The 21543-nt window shown below is 39.0% G+C and overlaps 1 long non-coding RNA gene across 1 annotated transcript in view; it reads right to left on the bottom strand.

Moving 5' to 3' along the window:
• LOC121909935 overlaps positions 1-21543 on the bottom strand; it is a 148886-nt gene that overhangs the window by 66985 nt on the left and 60358 nt on the right. Inside the window, exons 4-6 of the long non-coding RNA XR_006099555.1 lie at positions 20227-20335; positions 8827-8990; positions 8457-8705 (exon numbers count right to left, since the gene is read on the bottom strand). This is a non-coding gene — a long non-coding RNA (uncharacterized LOC121909935). The remainder of the gene's footprint in view (positions 1-8456; positions 8706-8826; positions 8991-20226; positions 20336-21543) is intronic.

The following is a 21543-nucleotide window of genomic DNA, read 5'->3' on the forward strand; positions in this document are numbered from 1 at the left end:
GATTAAATTTGGTTGTATTTACAATACATTGTCTTAATTGGAAGAGTCAGCTTTCCATTTGACACAGCTGTGGTTGCTGCTGTTACTCTGTAGAGTCAGTATAAAAATAACATGCAAAGCTGCCCTCAGTGTATGGGGGTAGTGACTGAATTCAATACTAACCTTCATTGTGGTTTGTCTTTTTTTTTTTAATTATTTTAAAAGAAAAAAACATGACTTATTTTAACATGTATTACAGACACACAGCAAGTTTCCATCAAGTATGTTTTCTTCAAATTACAAAATAAGGGTCTTGAGAGAATTTTAACCCTCAAACAATACATGCTGACACGTCTGTTAACATGTTAACTGTGTTTCTTTAGAAACTTAATTTAATGAGTTGAATGAACTCTCAACAGCACTTTCATTCAACTCATCATTTCAAGTCAAAAGTCAGAAGAACTCATGTTTATAAGTTCTGTAGTATTGTATAGTATTGAAATAAAAACCACACCATCCATACCAAATTTGTATATTGAATTAAAGTTGAAATTAATTAAGTTATATATTTAAGTTAAGTAAATAACAAAATATTAGTTGATTCTACTAAATTACTGTATGATCTTTTACAGTGTAGTAACCAAATTACCCATTCCCACAACTGTAGCAGTTCAGCTAAATTAAGCTCCTTTTTCAACTATCTACAACAATGTTTTGAAAGCATAATTATATGTGAGCTCATGACTTCTCTTTGTAATGAGATTAAAGATCAGAAATGAATCATTTTCATCCAAACCCACATTCTTGCCTGTACATTTAAATTTTTTCTGTAAAAAAAAAAAAAAAAAAAAAGCAAGCAAAACATGAAGCAGGCATACTGTGAGAAGAAAGCAACACAGCAGGAGCAGTGCGTGGATTTTCTTAATGCTCACAGCAGAGTGTGAGAAACTAAAAGGTCATGAACATCAACCTTCTCTGAGCTGAACAGAAATGTGGAAGAAAACATCTTAGCTTCAGGATGTTGCCACATAAAAGAGAAATGAGAATAGAAACATGAAAAGGAAGTTAAGTGCAGAGGTGCAGATGTCAGCTGGAGTTCAGTTACATACTGTCGATGTCACTCAAACTTTTACAGTGATAGATGGAAAAAAACTGGAAGCACTGCCTTGGCCTCGACCTTATGAAATGAGATGTACTTGTTACAACGCTGTCAGTTTCACATCAATAATCACAAGCTTTGCAAAGATGGGGCTACACTAAGTCCTCTCATACACAGTCTTTATATTCAGACCAAAGCATGTCACCACCAGGTAGCAAACAAGACTTTTTTTTACAGAGCTGCTGTACATGTAACCAGCAACAGCAATGCTGATATTTAGGCAGATAGGTGTAAACAGGCTGCAAGAAGTCACTGACATGAACAGGAAGCAGAGAGCAAAGTACAAACATGACCACTAGAGCGTAGTTGTCGAGAACCAAACCATGCTTTAGTCCAAGGCACTTAACAGAAGAGAAGTTGTTGTTTGAAGGAGAGTAGGGAGGTTAGACAGAATGGAAGGCATCGACAGGAATTTCATCTGTTCATATTGTGGAAGAATCTCCAAACAAGGGTGATAAGACCTAAAAAGTGTATTCAAACGTCTCAAGTAGAGCAAAGATTAAGCTAGTATGGTGGAGACTTCAGAGGAAAAAGGAGGGCATAAGATAACCACAGCTGTCCCCTAACCCAAACCATGATCTTTCCCTTACCCTGATCAGAAAACTGATTTATTTTGCCAACATGTCATTTGAAGTGGTTCTGGTAGGTACTGATAAATGTCCTGCCGGTAGGGGCGTTAGATGAGAGAGTACTGATATTTCATTCTGGAGGGCATTGACAAATGATGTGTTTTGCTGTTTAATTTGGAGGACATTTTAGCCATTTCTAATAGTAGCCACAAGTGTAATCTGCTGCTTATAATACATAATATGGTTCCTGACAGAAGAAGGAGGACAAGGAGACCTAACACTGTATTGGCAGTTTTAATAACAAAATATTAGTACTGGCTTTTGGAATTCCATCATCTATCACACTTGTCACTGTTGAACTCATGCAGAAAGCCTTCAGGCTGTGAAAAATTACCAACATACACCAACATACAGTACAACTCCTTTGTATCCTATCATGCAGTAAAATTAAAAAATTAAAAAAAGACGTTGAAAAAGAAAAGTATGAGACTACCACAGATGGTGACACAAGCTGGCACCAACAAAATTGAAAGAGATGCTGGAAACCAAAAAGTCTGGAGGTAAACCAGGAAGGCCCCCCTGCCTGACAAATCCATTCCCTGAGGGTGAAAAAGGAGGAGGTGAAAAGAAGCAGCAAATAGATCAGCAGCAACGCTCCTCACATCGGAAAAGAAGGTGAAAAACATTCAGGAGAAGCTGGAGCAGCTCTCCTGACTGAGCCAAGTGTGCGGAGCAAAGCCAGGATATCACTCCTGACAAGAAAAGGTTCAAGAGCTCACTTGGTTTCGGAGTGCAGTGAAAACTGGCTGGAGCCCTCAAATCTACCTGCTGGAAATAACAGGTTTTGTGAGCACCTTGAAAGCTTTAGAGCAGCAGATACAAAGAACTTGGAAATCTAAAGCCGAGGTTCATGGGAACTATGAGAAGTATGATGGAGAAAAATGACCCCACCCCACCCCCACCACTTCAACTTTTAAAGGCATTGTTAAGCTTTGTATTATGTGTTTCGATTGATAGAAGAGTTTGACTTATTTGTTAGTGTGTCGGCGCATGTGTCTCGTGTATGTGTTTGATGCATGGCGTGTGGCTGTATTTGTAGTCTGAGAGCAGGACAGTACTTTCCGTTTGATCATAGATCAGAGGCGCTGCATGGCCATCAGAGTTCTGTCTGCCATCATTTATTGATGAAACAACAATTTCAGCAAGACCCAGCCCCCCTCCCCCCTTTTACATCACCAGGACAGCTCAGATCTTTCGCTAACAGACGAGCCCTGAGCTGAATGTGAAACCTGCTTATTTCTCATACTTCACAATAACAAGGTCATTGAATGGCAGCAATCACTTAACACTGGACACATACAATCCGTCACGAGGCCACGAGTCTTTGCAGAAGTCGGAGACAGGAGAGCAGTTAGCTTCAATTTAAACTACAATTTTATTTAATTTGATAAACCTTATCTTTATTCATTGGAACTACTCATAAATCATATTTTTCATAACATTCTCAATGCAGCTACTAATAAAATGTTAAAGCATATGATACAAAGGACCTTCTGTTCACATTTTAGCCCTATCAGCTGGGCCTGTTTTCTCTTTGAGCTGTCACATCTCATTTGGTGTTATCTTGCCTTAAGCAATGCAGGCACCAGCCCCTCAACACTGTGTCACTGCTATTGGTGCTGCTCGGACTTCAACTAGGCAATGATGAGGTCATATTCGTTAAAGAGGAACATCTTCCACTGGGCAAAGTCAGAGAGGATGAGCCAGTGGATTCGCTTTGGGTGTAGTGTTACTGGTCTTGCTGAATGAACTATCTCGGGCTTATTATAGACATGGTGAGATTTGCTTTTAAACTACAGGTGGTCCTTGTTCAGTTATGGAAGTGTACTCATTCATTCATCTATCCAACATTTTTAAAACTACTCAGAAATTGTTTCCATCAGTACATACTTTTTTAGGTTTGCTCAATGTGTTGTGTTTATTCATAATACTCTGCTGATTCCTGGAAGCACTAAAGACACTTCAATGTGAACCAGAGCCTTTCTAGTCCAGTGGTTCCCAGGCAGCAGGATGATTAGCAGAGTAAGAAATAAGTAGGAATGCACAGATCTGATCCACAAGATTTGAATCGGCTATGAGGTGAACGATCCACATTAAATACAGCTTCTCTCTCAAATGAAAGAAGCTGTAATGAAGGCTGTAATTCAGTGTTCGGATGGATGTAAATTATAGGTCAGTCACTGCAGCCTCAGTTTGTAGTGTCACAGCAATGCCTGTTAGCCTACATGAAAATGATCACAATGAATTTCAATTTGGGGAAAACAAGAGAGCACTGATCTCACATCAGCAGATAACTCAAATTTAGATATCTGGAGAGAAAAAGGTGGATTGAAGGGACTAAACTAAATCCTGCTACACAAATGAATGTATATCATGTTTGCTATGTTCTTGTAAAACACAGATTTACCTTTTCAGGCCTGATTCAAACTATCCAATTATAGCTGCAACCCAAAAACATTATTATTCCAAAATATGAAATATGACATGAAATTGGAGGTACAGTGTAAACAGCATTAGCTGTAGCTAACTAGATAGCAGTGCTAGTGTACAGTCACAATAAATGCCAGTAACGTCTTTCCTCACTTGCCTCTCAGAGAGCTACAGAGCTAAGTTTGTTTTTCTAAAAGATAAATCCCAGGCTACTTTTGAAAAACTACAATCGTTTAACAACACTTAACAGTGTTTCCTAAAATATTTCCAGCATCCTAAAAGACTCTTCCAACCATCTGATTTAAAAAAAAAAAAAAAAATTCACACAATAAAAAAAAAAGATTTTAAGTCTGTGTTCCAAATTGCATCTCTCTAATGTCCTGATAGGGAATGACATATGACCTTGCTTGATGTGTGCAACACTAGAAAAATATCAACACATTATAGCGAATACTAAAATAAAGAAATGGAAACTAACAATAATATAATAAAATATACTGGACAAAGTTTGGTTCATGTCATACAAATCAGGCAAGGTGCTTATCAAACAAAAGATGTGCCATTTCTGTCGACCATTTTTTGTTTGGATTAGAGAATAGAGGGAATAGGAAAACAGGGTAAAAATCTTTGTTGTGAATGGAATATATATTTTGTCTTGTTTTTCAAAGATCATAAAATGATTTATCTTTATCTTTTGAGAAAAAAGGGGCTGATTAATTAAGTGCCTCAAATGTAATTATAATAAATAAGAGGCACAAACTCAGACCAGACCAGAGGAGCAAATATACACGTTTCTCTTTACTTGCTTGGATTACAGTTCAATGATATCAGCCAGATGTATAAAGCAGCAAAAAGACATTAATAATAATAATGATAATAATAATAAATAACATTTTTGAGTTTAAAGGTGCAGCACTTAAACGAATACTGGTGACAGTGAGAAATCTGTGAAGCTTGTTTGGATTGCACTGTGTGATTCACATGTATTGGCTTTGAGAATGTTTTTCCACCATTATAATAAATAATTAAGTAAGCAACAGAAAGTGGACGGGTAGCATTATTCATAATGGAGCGCAACTGAAATGATTTAGCTTTTACTTTTTTATTTGCATCTATAGTAAATGTTACATGTAGCCTTTACTACGTAAAATGCAGCCCTGGCATACCCTGATAATAAATGAATAGCTTATATCAGTGATATGATAATGAGATATATGAATATTTACCATTAGCATAAATACAGCTTTCTAATCCTGTTGGATTTCTTACCTGCCAACAGTGGCAATCATCCTTCTAAAATGAAGTGTATTTAATGGATTATATTTTACTGTGCATTGCATATTATATGTTTAGCATGCAAATACTGGCTGTGAAATGTCTTCATCTCACAAAAATCATGTGTTGTCCATCAAATGTCCCAAAATCTTTTAAGCTCCTATAATACAGTTCTCCTTTATGTGTGTATATACAGATTGTATGATGATAGGGTTGTAAATGTTTTTTTTTTTTTGCTCAATAACACACGTTTCATGATGACATCCATAAGCAATCCTTCACTCATTTTTCTCATTATGAAAATGGCAACAAATGTACAGATGCGACATTCATTATGTGAAGATATTGAATGTTTTGACACTAATTAATGTAAATGCTGTAAAATGTCAGTATGATAATATACCTGCTGGTGGTGAGCTCAGCATAGACTCCTGCTGATGAAAAGTGTTAGCTAGCATGCAGACAAAGACCAATCCACCATACTGATTTAGGAGCTGCCGTAACTGTGCAGTACAGGATGTAGTGACCTTTTCAACTCTGCATGAGCAAAGTTTTTAAGGACAAAAAAAAATGATGCCAATGACAGAATGCAGAGCAGGACACAGTTTGCTCAACTTCTCCTTTGCTGTCTGTTCTCATAATGCTGACACCCAAACACTGACACGCATGATTTGGGATGTCCCTGAGCATTTTGAAGAGCTTTAAATACCATTATGTCTGGACAGCAGTGAAAGATGTCTACGGACATCTGCATGAATTTTCCCCAGCCTTGAAACAGCGGAGCATCGTACATCTTGAGATGCTGCTAGAAAGCACAATAGAAGAGATGCCTTGAAAATGATTTCTGGCTTGTGTGCCTGTAGGGATGCTTGTGTTCAATGTGTATTTACAGATTTTGAGTGATCAGTTGGTTTTGATATACATTTTAATATGTTTCTGATAAGTTTGTAGGCTTATTATTTTGTGTGAACATATTAGGAACAAAGTCAATACAAATAACATGTTTTATATCACTCTATAAAATGATTATATTACTTTTGATTAAAATAAATCAAAGATATTTATCATGGATGTTGCACTATCAAAGAAAACTAATTAAAATAAAGTCATCAAAGTCAAATTGAAATTAAATTTCCAAAAAAAAGTTACATTTTACATATTTCTCGGACAGCGCCTGCATTGTACATCACAGTAACTCTCATCTCAGGTGCACTTCATTGTGGTTTTGGGTCTTGCAATAAATCTTTCCACCGCTGTTGGATAGTGTGACTTTTAATACAAAATCCTCAATTTCACACTTGTCAGTGGAGATGTAGTAGACCTGCAGAGCTGTCATGATTTCTGAAAGTGTAATGATCCAGTGTGAAAGTAACAGTCACAGAGAGACAGACATCTGGGCACAGTAATGGCATACTAATGACCACGAGCAGGTCACAGTTTTGTGGTGACATTCATCTAATCTAATAACTAATAAATGTCAGGTGGTCGTTTTTTTCTGAACTGTGCCAGTATTCACATGTTGGATTCTTTTGGTGAAATAATTTAATTGGGATTAGAGCTGCATGTGTTTTTTTTTTTAATGCTGCAATTTATGATTATTTTCATTTTGGATTAATTAGCTGTGAATTTCAAAATTTCAAGTAACTTAAAAAGACTGAGGAGATAGAATTGAGTCATTTTACAGCACAGGAGTCACCCTAATCCATCCCAAAGATAATTTTTCTTGTTTTCCACTATACAAGCCCTTTAATATTGAACTAACAAAATATAAACAAATCATCTATTAGTAATTGATACACTTACTACCAAACCAGTTACCAGTGAAAGTTGTTTGTCATAGTGGCAATGAAGTTCATAGCTACCTCTGAGCTACAGACTAAAACCCAATTAACAACAGAAGCCAGATTATTCAGGCTATATTAAGTTCACATGTGTAATAGTATCCTCCTGGGAGGCTGACACCTAATGCCCTTGTCTTGTGTGAAGAACTCTTTTGAGTGACTGATGTATCGTAAGGGAGACGTCAGCTGTCAACCTGGCCTGTCACACTTGTCAGCAAGTCAATTCATTAATCATGTTTGACTCCACATGGGAGAGTGCCCTCCATTTGGCTGAGGTCTAAAACACCTGTGGCACCAGGCCAAGCTCTCTGCTGCTAGCTGGAATCCCATCTGGAAGTGCTATATGTCAAGAACATGCTTTGAAGGAAGCATATTAGACAGGATTGATGTCTATCATGTTTCTTCAAAGTTTGATGAGATGAAACTTTCACAGAAGTTGTGTACGCCGGGGATGAAAAAGCTTTTATCTGTGTGGAAAAAAATATTGCTGAGGCTGGTGAGTTTGGGAAGGATGTTGAGTACATTTGCTGACACTGGACAAAATGACTGAATACCATCTCTAGATGTCTCACAATAATGGACCCTGATTGGCTGACAGAGGCCAGCAGCAGCACAGGTTTTACAGTTCAAATTCCATCTCTACATTGGTAACCACTATCTACTACTGGTTAAAACTACTGTGGCATGATCCAGGCTGTAACAAAACAGAATTACTCTTTAACTGTGAGGAAAATAAGCCTTCTAATAATTACTTTTTTGGAAAATGGATATGGCAATAATATAAATGTAGTTAACTCGTTAACTTAGGTTCGGGTGCAGAACCACACCTCACCCACACCTCTAATCACCTACCTAGCATTTATACTGAGTCAACCCATCCTACCCTGTTTGTCTCACATTTCTCGAGATCAGACAGACAGTGCTTCTCGCCTAAACACTTTATACAACAACTTCGATTTAAACAAAGACACAACTAAAAATCTTACTACTTAGCATGGATCCAGACTTGCAGATCTACCCGACAGATTCAGACGGCGATCTGTTATGACGATGTGTTCGACACAGGTCAACCAGACTCGCAGCAGCAACCAGACCGCAGCCAAACACCCCGGTGCAATCGCTTGCGTTCGGTGATCAGCGTACCTCAGTCCCGCCGGAGTCTCCATTCAACCTCCACCAACGAGATCTCAGGCCTCCTCTCCTTCTTCAGCGAGGGCTGGACGCCACAGGCATGGTCCTAGAGGCCAGCTATCTCCATTAAGAAGGCTTCCAGCTCCCTGCTCTCAACCACGGCGCACTCACTGTGCGTCTTCATCTGCCAGGCGGCAGTCTCCGCGTCCACAAACTGAGCCGAATATCAGAGACTGGACCGTTGCTCGCCTCCAACGTTTCCTGCAAGGTAAAGGCATTCAAATTCACCACAACGCACACAAAGCCGAACTTTATAGACTGTATTCAGCCTCCACCAACGCAGCGACAGACTCCGTACCTCCCAAACTTCCGGGTTCCTCACCTGAGCCACCAGCTGCCAGTGTCATCAGGCGTGACATCACACGGCCTTCGCTGCCTCAGCCACAGCCTGCATCATCAGCCCCCTCTGGTGGGCGCCAGGTTGTATGTCCCTACCATGCCTGCTCCCTCTGTTTCTGATTTCTCTCTGGTCGTTATGGACGATGCCTGCAAAATGGAAACAGCACCTCAGCACGCCTGTTAAGAAGCCCTATGCTGGATCCTGACAAACAACCACAGTCTCCCTTACATTATCCATTTTCTTGATTATTCTCTCATTGTCACCTCCTTGCCACGGGCTTAATGCGCTCTGCTTGGCCCCCAGTGTTCAAATCCCTTGACTCAGAGTCCTGTTCTCCTTCATCTGCGCTTTACGAGCCGTACCTCTTCTTACTAGCTGCCATTCTTGCCTGGTCATCACAATAGCATTGCTGTTTCACTGTCTTGGTTCTCATTCCAGAAATTCAGACACTTGGTCCCAGAATCGGATCTTCATCCGAGGCCTATCCATTTTCAGTCACAATATTCAGCTAGCTCCACAGCTGGCAAACCTCTCTAACACTTCACTAGAAGCCATCCTTAACAATCTTGTCCCAAGCATACTCTCAGCCTACCTTACTGGCTGGAATTGCTTCAAGGCATTTCACTCCACCTACCAGCTGCCTTTTCTCCCTCTGGACATCATGTCCATCTGCAATTTCATCACCCATGCTCATTCCATCCAAAATCCGGTCCTCCACTATCCAGACCTACTTAGCAGGAATCAACTCCTTTATCAAACTAGTCACTGGCTTCCATTATCCTTCAACCTCCCATTCTCATGTTACCATGTTAATAAAACACTGGTATAAACAGGAACCAGCTCTCCCAGCTAGATACCTGCCACTCACTTCTGACCTTCTCAGCATCTGCCACTAAGGCATCACCTCAACACCCACTCTTCCTCACTGAAACAGAGCTCACGTTCAAATCGGTTCTATTTAAATCTGACTCTTTTAGGGGCCAGTGATCAGCTCGGGTGGAAATATGCCTGAGACGGAACCCCCGCACTGAGTCTCCCTCCGCCTGGTCTTCAGTACATCCTCCCAGACCAGCCCAACAGATGACATCTTCCTTCTATCCTCAATCACATCCATTCATCTATCCTCAATATGCAATACCTCCTGAATTCCATTAAACCTTCAAACGACATATTGTTGTGGCATAGTTCTTGCTAGTGAAACAATTGTTAAAGGCTAATTCCATTTTTAATTTCATGTCATTATATCCTCTATAGTTTTTTTTGATTGGATTATATATTAACATAATTAAGAGAAAGTTCTTAAAAATAGAGATTTAAGGATAAATCATTATTCTTTGTGTCTTTTTCTTGTCTTAAAGGTACCTAATTAGAAATCAAATACAAATCCATATCAGATCCAAAATATGCTACAGTTAGACACTATTCTACTTCCCTTACTATCAAATTATGCTGTAATTAGACACCACATTTAATGCTACCAACATGGACCTATGATAACTTCATGAGACAACATAGACTGTAATTACATCAATCTAATGCCCTATTATATCACACATACCCTTTATAATAGTCAGACAAAACACTGAGAGCTCAGAGGACAATGTATTTTTTTGGCCTTCATTTAACATAGTTTCACTTTCATACAGGGTCATTTGTCGCTAATTAGAAGAAAATTGTACCCTTAACTAAAGTCAAACTGCATCAGGTCACATCTGGTCGCTACTTAACACATCCCTCGTAGCCTGGATGTTTTTCAGAGTCCCAGTGAGTTTGTAAGTAATACATAGTGTAATACATGCTTCCTCGATGCCCTACTCCCAAACTAGTTAAGTTATCAGACCTTTTAATGCCATGTCACTATACAACCCCAGTAACATTAGGCTATGGAAGCTGCCAGGACATTGCATCTTTATTTCCCATTGTTAGATCCTTACTAGACTTTCTTAGAGAGTAATTTGTGACACATTACAACAGAACTGTACGGTAAAGTAAAATGAAATCACATATCTAACGCTAATCCAAAACACATATTAAAGCTGTATTGGTGTAACGACAGGTTGCTTTTACTAGATCTCTAGTTAATGGTAAATTGTATTGCTAGATGACATATTGTGCATGATGGAGAGGGTGGTAAAAATTGTGTGTGCATGGAAGAAAGATCCCACATCTGTTACTGTAATGTTAAATCACATCCCTGGTGTTTGTGTCATATTGTACTGAATAACAATGTTGACACTGGATTGGCTTATTTTTACAAAATAGATACACACTAAAACAACGGTAAGGAATTTTATACATCTATGATAAAATGTTTCAGATTTGAAAGACAAAATGATGCATATGCAAAATTATATCAAATACAGCTGCTGTTTGTAGAACAAAAACATACAACAAAGAATCCCAATACTGAACTTTTTGTGATCCTCTTATAAATTTGCCTGCAGCCATTACTAAACGAGAAAATGCACACATCTAGCCAAAGGTTTCAGCAGAAAGAGAATTGATGCCAATAGACTGCCAAGGCTTCTTTTCTTAATGTTTTTATTGGTGAAGTTAATTTGACAAAATATGATTATGTAAGTGAATCAGAACAATGGCTGAAATTTTTGATTTGTTAAATATGATACATGCAGCCAACTTCTTTCTCTATAACACAGTCCATGTGACCTTATCATAAAACACCAGTGTTCCTGACAATCTTGCTCCCAAGTGAAAGCCAGTGTGCTCAGCTCAAGAGAATGCCTGAAGAAATGTCAGGGTCAAAAAAACACATGCTACAGAGTTTGGATGTGACACACAAGTGATATGAAAAAGGCGAGATATCTTACGCTTGCTGGTGAGTCAGAAATCTCAATAGGTTTACAGGTTTTAGTATTAGAGGATTCAGTCACAACAAAAAACACCAAGACACAATGAGCATACCACAGGAATGAATGCACTGACTCCCTGAGCAGAGCAGCTTACAGGCGTCACACTGGCACTTTTAATGTGTAAACAATCATCTGTTTTTTCAGGTGTTATTCAGAGGTGACTCAGATGGCAACTGAAAAGGAAGTTTCAGGAAGGCTTTCATACAGTTCTACAATCTGAAAATTTGAGTCTCAGCTACTCTCTCATCAACCCACATATTGAGCTTTTTGCATTTCCAAGGAGTCAACTGCCGTGCTAACTGCTCTGTGAGGGTACAGTGCGGTGTGTTGAGCTAAAAATGCTAACATTAGCATGCTAATATGCTCACAATAACAATTTTTACATATGCTAAGAGGGTATAATATTTACAATGTGCACTACCTTAGCTTTTTAGCCTGCTAATGTGCTAATTAACAGTAAATACAAAGTACAGCTGAGGCTGATGGGAATATCATTAGTTCTGAGGGTACTGGAGGAAGTGTTGAACATATTGAAATGTATTGAAACCTGATAATGGTGCTAGATGAAAAGTTAGGGTATCATCAAAGTTATTACAATTCATTAACATGAATGTGTGAATGAAATTTCATGGCCATCCTTATGGAGATCACTCAAAATCACAAATATCAACCTGCTAGTGGCACTTGAGGTATCTGAGGATCATGAATGTCTGCAAAATTCCACGGCAATCAATGAGCTAGCTATAAAGATATAAAGACTGACATTGCCATCCTTCAGAGCCTAAAAGGCTCTGAACCCTCTATATGCTACCATCTGAAACTATTCACATCACGGTTTACAGGACTGTGTGATTCAAGGAGGCTAATATAGCCAGATATATTATGTTACTTGTTTTACACCACAAAATATGTTTTAAGAAAATTAAAAATGGAATAGGTCATTAGCTGGCAAGTGTGCAAAACGGCTGGCTCAGAGAGCTAACATTGGCTGATAATCTCTAAGCTAACTCGTAAATAACATCGGCTAACATTCCCTGACTTTTTTACTGTGGGTCTATAACCAGAGACTTTCTGAATCTTTAATCAACTTTGCTATAACTCAATGACCCACAACAGTATCCACACAAATGATACTCATGCACTGCCATGTTTAAAATTTGAAATTAGCAAATTTACAAGCAAGCTAGCTCAGAGATGATCTAAGTTAGCCGTCCGCTAGCTCATGAGCTTGGTAATAACATCTGAAACAACCAGCAGTTAACATTATGGCTTGTTCTGAAAAAACATCAGTGTCTGATAACTTCTTCACCTCTAAGCCTTACATTAAAATTATGTTGATACATCACCAAATACATCAAATCTTTTTCTTTTTTCCCCCTTGTGATTTAGATTCACCGTTCTATTTAAAGAGTAGGAAAGCAGACTCAAACTGAACTTTAGGGAAAATGAGAAATGTCATGCTGAGTTACTTGGTGTGCCTTTGGGAGAAGTTTGTGTTTGTGTGTGATAATGTGTGTTTGTATCAGTGTGTGTGTGTGTGTGTGTGTGTACGTGTATGCACGAGGAGTTATGGGTAAGGTTGGGCTCAAAATACAAGGAGACTGGTAGTGTATTACTCAAGGGACTTTGAACCAATTTCACCTTATGTAATATGACTCTGGGGAAATCAACGCTGTCACAGTGTTTATGGAAAAGATATCATAGCAGATACATTTGCAAAAGTGGGGAGAAAAATGCAGAGGCAGCATACGTGCCAGTTTATGAGTGGTTGGCATCAGCAAAGGTGTCTGGGGAATTATGTTGAAAATGAAATATTAAACAGTGAACATGGGGCTGTAAATGGGATGTCTGTTTCCAAATCCAATAAATATTGTGTAGCATATTACCCTCTGAAGACCTCAGATGTATGAACACTCAAGAGCAGATATGGCTGCATAAGTGAAAAAAGTTCAACTGGACCAAAGGGACAACCATTTATCTTTCAGGGTACACATTTTCAAGTTTTTTATACGTTCTTCAACTCAACCTTTGGACTGTTTAAATGCAAAACATGACTTCAGTTCAGTTTATTAAATTGTCCATTTGTTTATTCAATTATTACCATGGCTGTGATTCAGCTCTGTCAGTTACATTGTGATGTTAGTCATGCATTAACAGTCTTAAGCTTGACAAAACTATGCAACTATGTACAAAAAGTATGTTTTTCTTTTTTATAAAAGTAAGTTTGATTTCTATGAAATAAAAATAATGCACCACACCCACCCCAACTTCGTAGTGTACAATCACTTTCCAGCCAGCTGAAAGTAATGTCATATCTGTTCCCAAGCAACAAGAACAAAGATTCTGAAGGAAAAGTAAAGACACCAAAGACACATTCCACAGCAATGAGTGGCAGTAGTGCATCACTTCACTGTTTTCCTGCCACCATGAAACATAAAGAACATGAAGGACGGTGACTACAACAAACTTGTTGGAGGGCATGCAACAGCCATCATAAACTGGAGCATTGATTGTTACAGGTTTGACTGAAACTAACAATTATAACAATTATTTTCATCATCGATTCATGTGTCGAATATTTTCATGATTAATTGTTTGGTCTATAAAATTGAAGGAAATAGTGAAGAGTGTCCATCACAATTTCCTAAAGGCCAAGGTGACGTCTTCAAATTGCCTGTTTTGTCTAAAGCCAAAAGATATTCAGTTTACTGTCACGTCACATTCATGAGCAGCAAATTTTCCCAATTAACAAACTGGAAACTAGGCCTGGGCCATATCATGATTTTCATGTATGCCACAGTAGTGGTTTAGAAATCCCAAAGGTATGATTTTCAGTACCATTATAAAACATGCTCCTTTTTCCGTTAAACTGACACAGAGACGCTCTATTAACGGGATGTATTATAGTGCACATCTGCCACCAGAGGTTAATCAGTAATAATATAGGCAACTGGAGGAAGAGGCAGGCTGAAAAAGATGGTAAACAACGGTGGGGACACAGGTCTTGTCCCCAGCCCCTGTTTGGGAATATTTTGGGTTCAGATACGTTGATTCAGCCAACACGGATGAAGCTGTGTGCTCTATTTGCTACCTACAAGAAAGTTGTGGTGAAATAGGGTAACACATCAAACGTCCTTTCACACCTCAAAGTGCATCACCCATTAGGCTGGGATGCTGGGACACTACGCACTTATATTATCCTTAAACATTGTGTAAACTCACACTACATGTTTTAACTAGCCTTCCTGCAGGGTTGTGTGGAGGGGTGTGTGGCAATTTTTCATACCTGTGTTACATGTGCGCGTGTTTATTTGTGCTTTAGAACATAACCGCTGTGAAACAATCGGAAAATAACGTTTTGCCAACTTTGAATGCTGTGTGTTCACAAACACCAACCGACAAATCCTGCATAGTATATAGTGGAGTCAAGGCAAGAATATATCTTGGTCCAAGCACATGACAGAAAAAAGTGAAGCAAAAGCTGGTTTGCTGAGCAGGCTCGCAGATAACACCGGTCACTTCGAACACTGGCTTCTGCTAGCTAACGTTAACGTTAGCTAGCAGAGTTTACGTTTATTTAGCGGCAGCATAGGTAGCACAAAGAACCTTTGTGTGGCATAACTGAGTTTTTGTAACTTAGCTGGTTATCAACAGAGCTAAGTTAAATTCTAGCAGCCACCAGACTGTATTTTTTGTGTGAAGATGATGTGGATTGTAACTTTAGTGGACATATTACATGTTGGTTAACTCACTGCCTGTTGTCAACCGAGTTGTCACCCATGCTGAGGCAAGACCTTTACCTGCTGTTCCTCATTCAGTCAGTGCAACACTGTATAGCACTAGCTGTTAGCAACTCACGCTACATAGCACGCAACTGCTGTGGGTTCAGATGTTTTGGGTCACTGTGATGTCACAACACTAAGGCCTTGTTTACACCTGGTGTTAACATGTGTCTCGGGTGATCTGATCACAAGTGGACAGCTTTAAGTACATCTGTTTACACCTGGCATTAACAGGCGTCTCCACATGTGTCCTGAGTGACCATTTGTGATCGGCTCTCACTTCCCCGCTCTATATGCAAATAAACACGGACATCATTTCCGTTTTCAAAGATCAAATTTGTTTGTTATTAACCGGACTGGGGGTCCGCTCCGTCCAAAGCTGTGGTCAACAGAGAGAGAGAGAGAAGAGTTATGCAGCGATCTCCCCGCAGCTCTCCATTCAGACACTGTGCGCATTTACACACAAGACACAACAGCATAACTTCATTGATTATTTAAATCTCTGACACACTGACAGCATCGGTCAGGATCTAATGTTAATTAATGTTCTGTGTTCTTCTGCGCATCCAAAGCAAAACTGTAATTATCAACTTGACAGGACAGAGGAGACAATCCAGCAACGTTTAGCTTCTGAAATATTTTTTTAGACATACAAGCGAAAAATTAATGGTTTAATATCTATTCTAATTGTCGATTTGAAGAGGGAAACCGGTTAGGGGAATGGGAAAAACAGCAAAAAACGGGACGTGGGTTACGTTTTTAATTCACATGAAAAACGAAATAATTTCTTTATCCTGTTATCAAACAAGTTGAACAGCTTTGGACGGAGGGTCCTGTGCCTAGTCTGTCGTAAAATAGAGGATGTCAGTTGAGTAGGTGGTCCTTCAATGTGGCCCAGGACACATTGCGTTTACACTGCTAAATGAATGTGGCCACATGTGGCCCAGACCACCTCTGAATGTGGTCTGAGTGATCGGATCTCAATCCGTCCTCAATGCGTTTACACCTGTACTTAGAGCTGTCCACTTGTGATCGGATCACCCGAGACGGATGTTAATACCGAGTGTAAACAGGGCCTGAAACGAAAAGTAAAGTCCTTTCACCTCATCTAAAAACATGATTCTTTTCGTCTCTCTTCCAGTCTTGTGTCAAAGTTTGTTCCCCTTTAAATTGTGTTTCCCTCCCGTTAGAATACAGCAGTACTCTCGCCACTCAGATATCGGTAGAACTAAATGCGGCAGCATCCTGTTACTACCATTTGTGGCAGCAGAGGCAAAAGTTAGTCGGCTGTCAAGTGTTGTTTAATATGTTTTCACTGTGTGGGTAATTCCATCTATGTAACTTTGATTCTTAGTTAATTTCACTTTACTGCATTTCCCCTCCTTCATAATACCAAAACTGAGAACATTTATATTTAACATTCATAGTGAGAAGCATTAAAAACTATAAGATAGATAGAAAATTATAAGCTACCTTGAAAATGAGTACAAGCTGACAAGGTCATAGAACTGCACATGCATAAGACAGTGACTGAACAGGCGGCAACAGTTTAGCCTCATTTTCAAATACATTTTATTTTTCATATTTCTGAAGGCCAGCAGCCTGTGGGACACCTTGGGGAATTGTATGGGATTAGGAGGAATTCATTATTTTTCATTATCAGTGGGTTGTGCTGCCACCAGTCATGACCATTCACGTCAGCTCCACTTATCCCTTTTTAAAGCAGTTCCCTCCCACCATCATGCACTGACAGCTTCGTAATGGAGTCCAGACTTGTCTCCCATACTGGGACATGCAGAGTCGAGTTAGGCTGCGAATATGTGCAACCTCAAATGTACTGCCAAGGGAAAAGATGTCTTTTTAAACTGAAAACATATTTCTAGAAATAATGAATATCTGGTCACATATGCAGGCATCATTCATTCTTTTACTTTCTGTCTACCAATTTAGTTCCGTTCAGGGTCACAAGCCTTTGTATTTGCAGAATTATCTTGGCAGGGTAATGTAATTATAACCTGGGGACACAGGAAGCCGATCACAGGAACCTGTCCGCTGAAATATTTACTGCAGTTTATGAGATTATGAATTGTTTTGCCTCCACACTGAAAAATGTACTGTGACATTTTTATTTTGAAAAGCCACTGCTTTCTAGCGGAGAAGTCTTGCCCATCGCCCCACAGCTGAGTGCCACCTTTCAAACTTAAGAGATGGAGACATTCAGTCAGAATTTACAGAGAAAGTCACTGAGCTTTTGCTTCTGACTTCTACATACTTGTGTGAAAACTTACTACAATGTTATTTAAACACTACACAATATTTTCACCAATTTCTTGATTGTTTCAATGGTTTGTCTGTTGTGTTGTTACTTAACTATTCTCAGTGACATTTTGGGACATGCATTGATAAAACTTGGTCAGTTTCAGAACAATAGTGGATAAATCTGAACTGCAAAAAGAAGAATCAAAATGGAGTAAACTGCACAAGGACTTCATTTTGCCTTTCTATAAAAATGTATCACATTTCTGTCTTTCCCTGTGGCTATTTCTGTAATGATGATCACCAAAGGGAGATTTCATGTCCTTTTATTTACCACATCACTGGTTATAACGGGCTGAAGACTACCACTCCCTGACAGAAGACAGAGCGAGACTGTTTACTCTCCACCAGTCCAACACAGGATGTATAATATTGCAGTGCTGCTAAGATAAATGTCTTCATCTTAAAACAAACCCAGCAAACATCCTGGGGTTTGATAAATGTGGATACAATAGTCTAAACATTGAATAAAGCAAGTAGAAATGTCATCTGTCAGACAACACTGACACTTTTATCATTCTGTAAAATATTTTTTTCTAATATCAGTTAAAAACCATTTCCAAAGCTGTTTTGATATGAATTTCTACATTTTTATCCCTCATATGGTTTCTGGGTAGACCTAAAAAAAAAATTGCTTCAACATAGGCAAATAATTTCACCCTCAAATTTGTTATTTTTCAAGAAACAACATTGTACTATAAATAACTAAAATTCCATGATCAGTTATGGCTTTTCTTGCAGCAATGATTTTTTTATGCAAGGGCGTCGCTGTGGCACATAAGGGTGGGATTGAGTGATGCTTGAGAGGCAGACGGAGACAAAGAGCTGCCTCAGGAGAAGACAAGTGGCACCTGAGACTTGTTAACCCTCTCCTATGAAGATTTACTCATTTCTTTCACAAGAGAAGATAAAGAACACATCTCTGAAAACCACCCACCCACACACGTGTTTTCAGTTCGTCAATTACAGCAGTAGTTTCTGCTGAATTATTTGTACTGTTTGTACTGTTGCTGATGCATGTTAGAAAGTATTAACTACTAATTTGGATGGATATAAGTGCTTGATTAGAAGTCATAATGTTGCAATTTTCTGTGTACAGTAGATAAAACAGACTTAATGAAATTATTATTTTTAAATACCATGATTTCTGGGGTAGGTTGGCCACAGCTGTGTGTCAGTTACACGTTATAATGACAATCATGGGTAGGCCTACTGGAAGACACTTGATATTACTGGTCCTTCTGTAATATTACAGTACAAAGTGTCTCTTGTCATGTTTCAACCTATTTGTTACCATTTATAATTTATAATTCTCAACCATTAATTTCTTTGTGAGCTCCTTGTGACACCATGGAGTGTAATTATACATACAGTTTGCGTCAGTAAAGCACCGTATAACCTGCTGTCAGTCTTCATAGTCTGATTACCCCACATGGGTCTATGATGCAGGATGACATGTTGCTGAAACTGTCTGATGGATGAGTCAGTCCATAAGGAGTAAAGGTCATGACATCATAGCCTCTGTTCCACTAGCTTCTGTAAGTCAATCAAGCAGCAACTACCAAAGCTTGAAGCTGAAGCAATGTAGAAGTACCTTGAAGTGCCACTGACAACTGCTCCAACTGACTCCCATTCAAAAAGCCTCAACTTCTCTCCAGAAATACAAACAATAAAAACAGTCACTATTTTCAACTAGTGATTATAGTCTCAATCTCTAAATTCGGGCCCTATATAAGTGTGCTGGTGGTCATTTTGGAAATTATTGCTCCGTTAATAAGATTCGAAGACATAGTAGCTTTGATGTCTGACGTGTGGGTGTTGATTGACAGCTGTGATTGACAGTTGACTCACCTGCTGCGCTCCCCGGCTACGGGACTCACAGTGAGTCAAGCTATTGTTGCAGTATTTCACTACATTTACATTTGCATTTGTTACTTGATTATGATACCTGGCCTGTTAGCACAATTTAGATGAAGTAGCTAACGTTAACTCAAGTGCAGCGCTCGGTATTCCCAGTAAGCTAGCATTAGTTTCGGGAGGTAATGATGCGTGTTTCCCGAGCATCCCGCATTCCTTATTTGGAAGGTCCTGGTTCCAAATGGAAAAGAAAGCGCTGACCATAAGCTGCAACTCTGGGCTTGAAACCAACGGGTGACGTCAAACTTTGTTACGTCCATCTTTATATACAGTCTATGAACTGAACACAATTTGTCATTCAGCGTTTCAGATTTTCCTTTAAAAAAAATGAAACATGTTCATGGAGTCCACTTTCCATATTCTAAGACAACTCATCATCCACTACAACACTTGCTATCAGAAGGTGAAATTGTCTTGATTTTAAGAAAACAAAATAATGATTAGTTTGTGAGTACAGAAAAAAGCTCAGATGAAAATATACCAATACAGGTACTTACATCATCGTAATTTGGTTTTGTCCATATCCATGAAATTCACCAAAAGTCTCTTCTAAAGTCATTCTTCAGGTGTAATCTCTGCTGTCTAAAAATTTCTCCAGCATTCAGTCTGAAAAAGAAAAACGTGAAAAATGTATTGTTATAACAAGATGTTTTTCACTTTATAACAAGATATTTTCATGTTATAATGACATACAAACTTATCACATTATAACAAGAAACTTTTCTTGTTATCGTTTTAATGTGAAACTTATGTTTGAATGAGGAAACAGTGTGCTAAGAACGGATAAACTGAGGAATACCGCTTATTTCTACGAATGGTATTAAGTTCTACTTTATGCTTGGGTTGAGACATGACAAGATTATGCTGTAATTGAGCACGGTGGATGATATTGTGATAAGTATACGTATACTAACAAACATTTTAAAATGCATGGGGCTGCACAGAAGAACAAATGAGTCCCACCCTCTGGAGGTGGCATCATGTCTCATATATCAGCTGGAGGGGCATTATTAAGCTGATGTTGGAGGAGCAACCAGAGTCCACCAGCATTAACACACACGCAAGGAGCACATAGGTCGCTGACTCAGGGGTTGCGCAAAGACTGATTTCTCTCCATAGTCTTCACGGAATGATGAAATTGCAGCAGTATGTTTTAACTGTAGATAGAGCCACATTTCTATCTACTAACAGCTAGATGAAAATTAACTCATGAGATAGAAGGCACAATGCGTGTCCCTCTCCACACACCAGCACCTGTTACCGAGTTATCTGCTCACCATGCGTGAGCATGGCAGGGTTGTAAAGCCCTGATCGTGATATGCATTTGTAGAGCCCAGAAACCCTGCCCCGCTGCTGCAGAGCGGAGTAGCTGATGGCTTGTTTTTTCAGAGTTTTAATTTATTAATATTTAGCGTGCCGCATGTCCAAATTGCACCAAATTCAACACAGCACTCCCTCTTTTCCCCAGCAATGCACCTGCTGAGTGTGGAGTCAATTCCGATGAACGGTTCAAGAGATACACAAAGGACATACAGACACATAGGCATACAGACAGAGATTCCTTGCACCTATAAACACAAACTGCTTTGCTTGCTCTGTCTTGTTATAAGTCAGATATTCGCATCACAGGTGATGCCGAATGTCACAGCTGATGCCTCAAAGGAACATTTAGATTTTGACAGTACAGTAATTGGGAATGGTGATAATGTTGGTTAGGCTTTTTGCAATTACACATTGGGTGCATATTAATCTATTCATTTTCCTGCAATTTCAATTCTAGCAGAGTTTTTCTTCCGAAAACATTGATAATCCTG

Source organism: Thunnus maccoyii, chromosome 13, assembly GCF_910596095.1.
Source record: "Thunnus maccoyii chromosome 13, fThuMac1.1, whole genome shotgun sequence".
Taxonomy (NCBI): Eukaryota; Metazoa; Chordata; class Actinopteri; order Scombriformes; family Scombridae; genus Thunnus; species Thunnus maccoyii.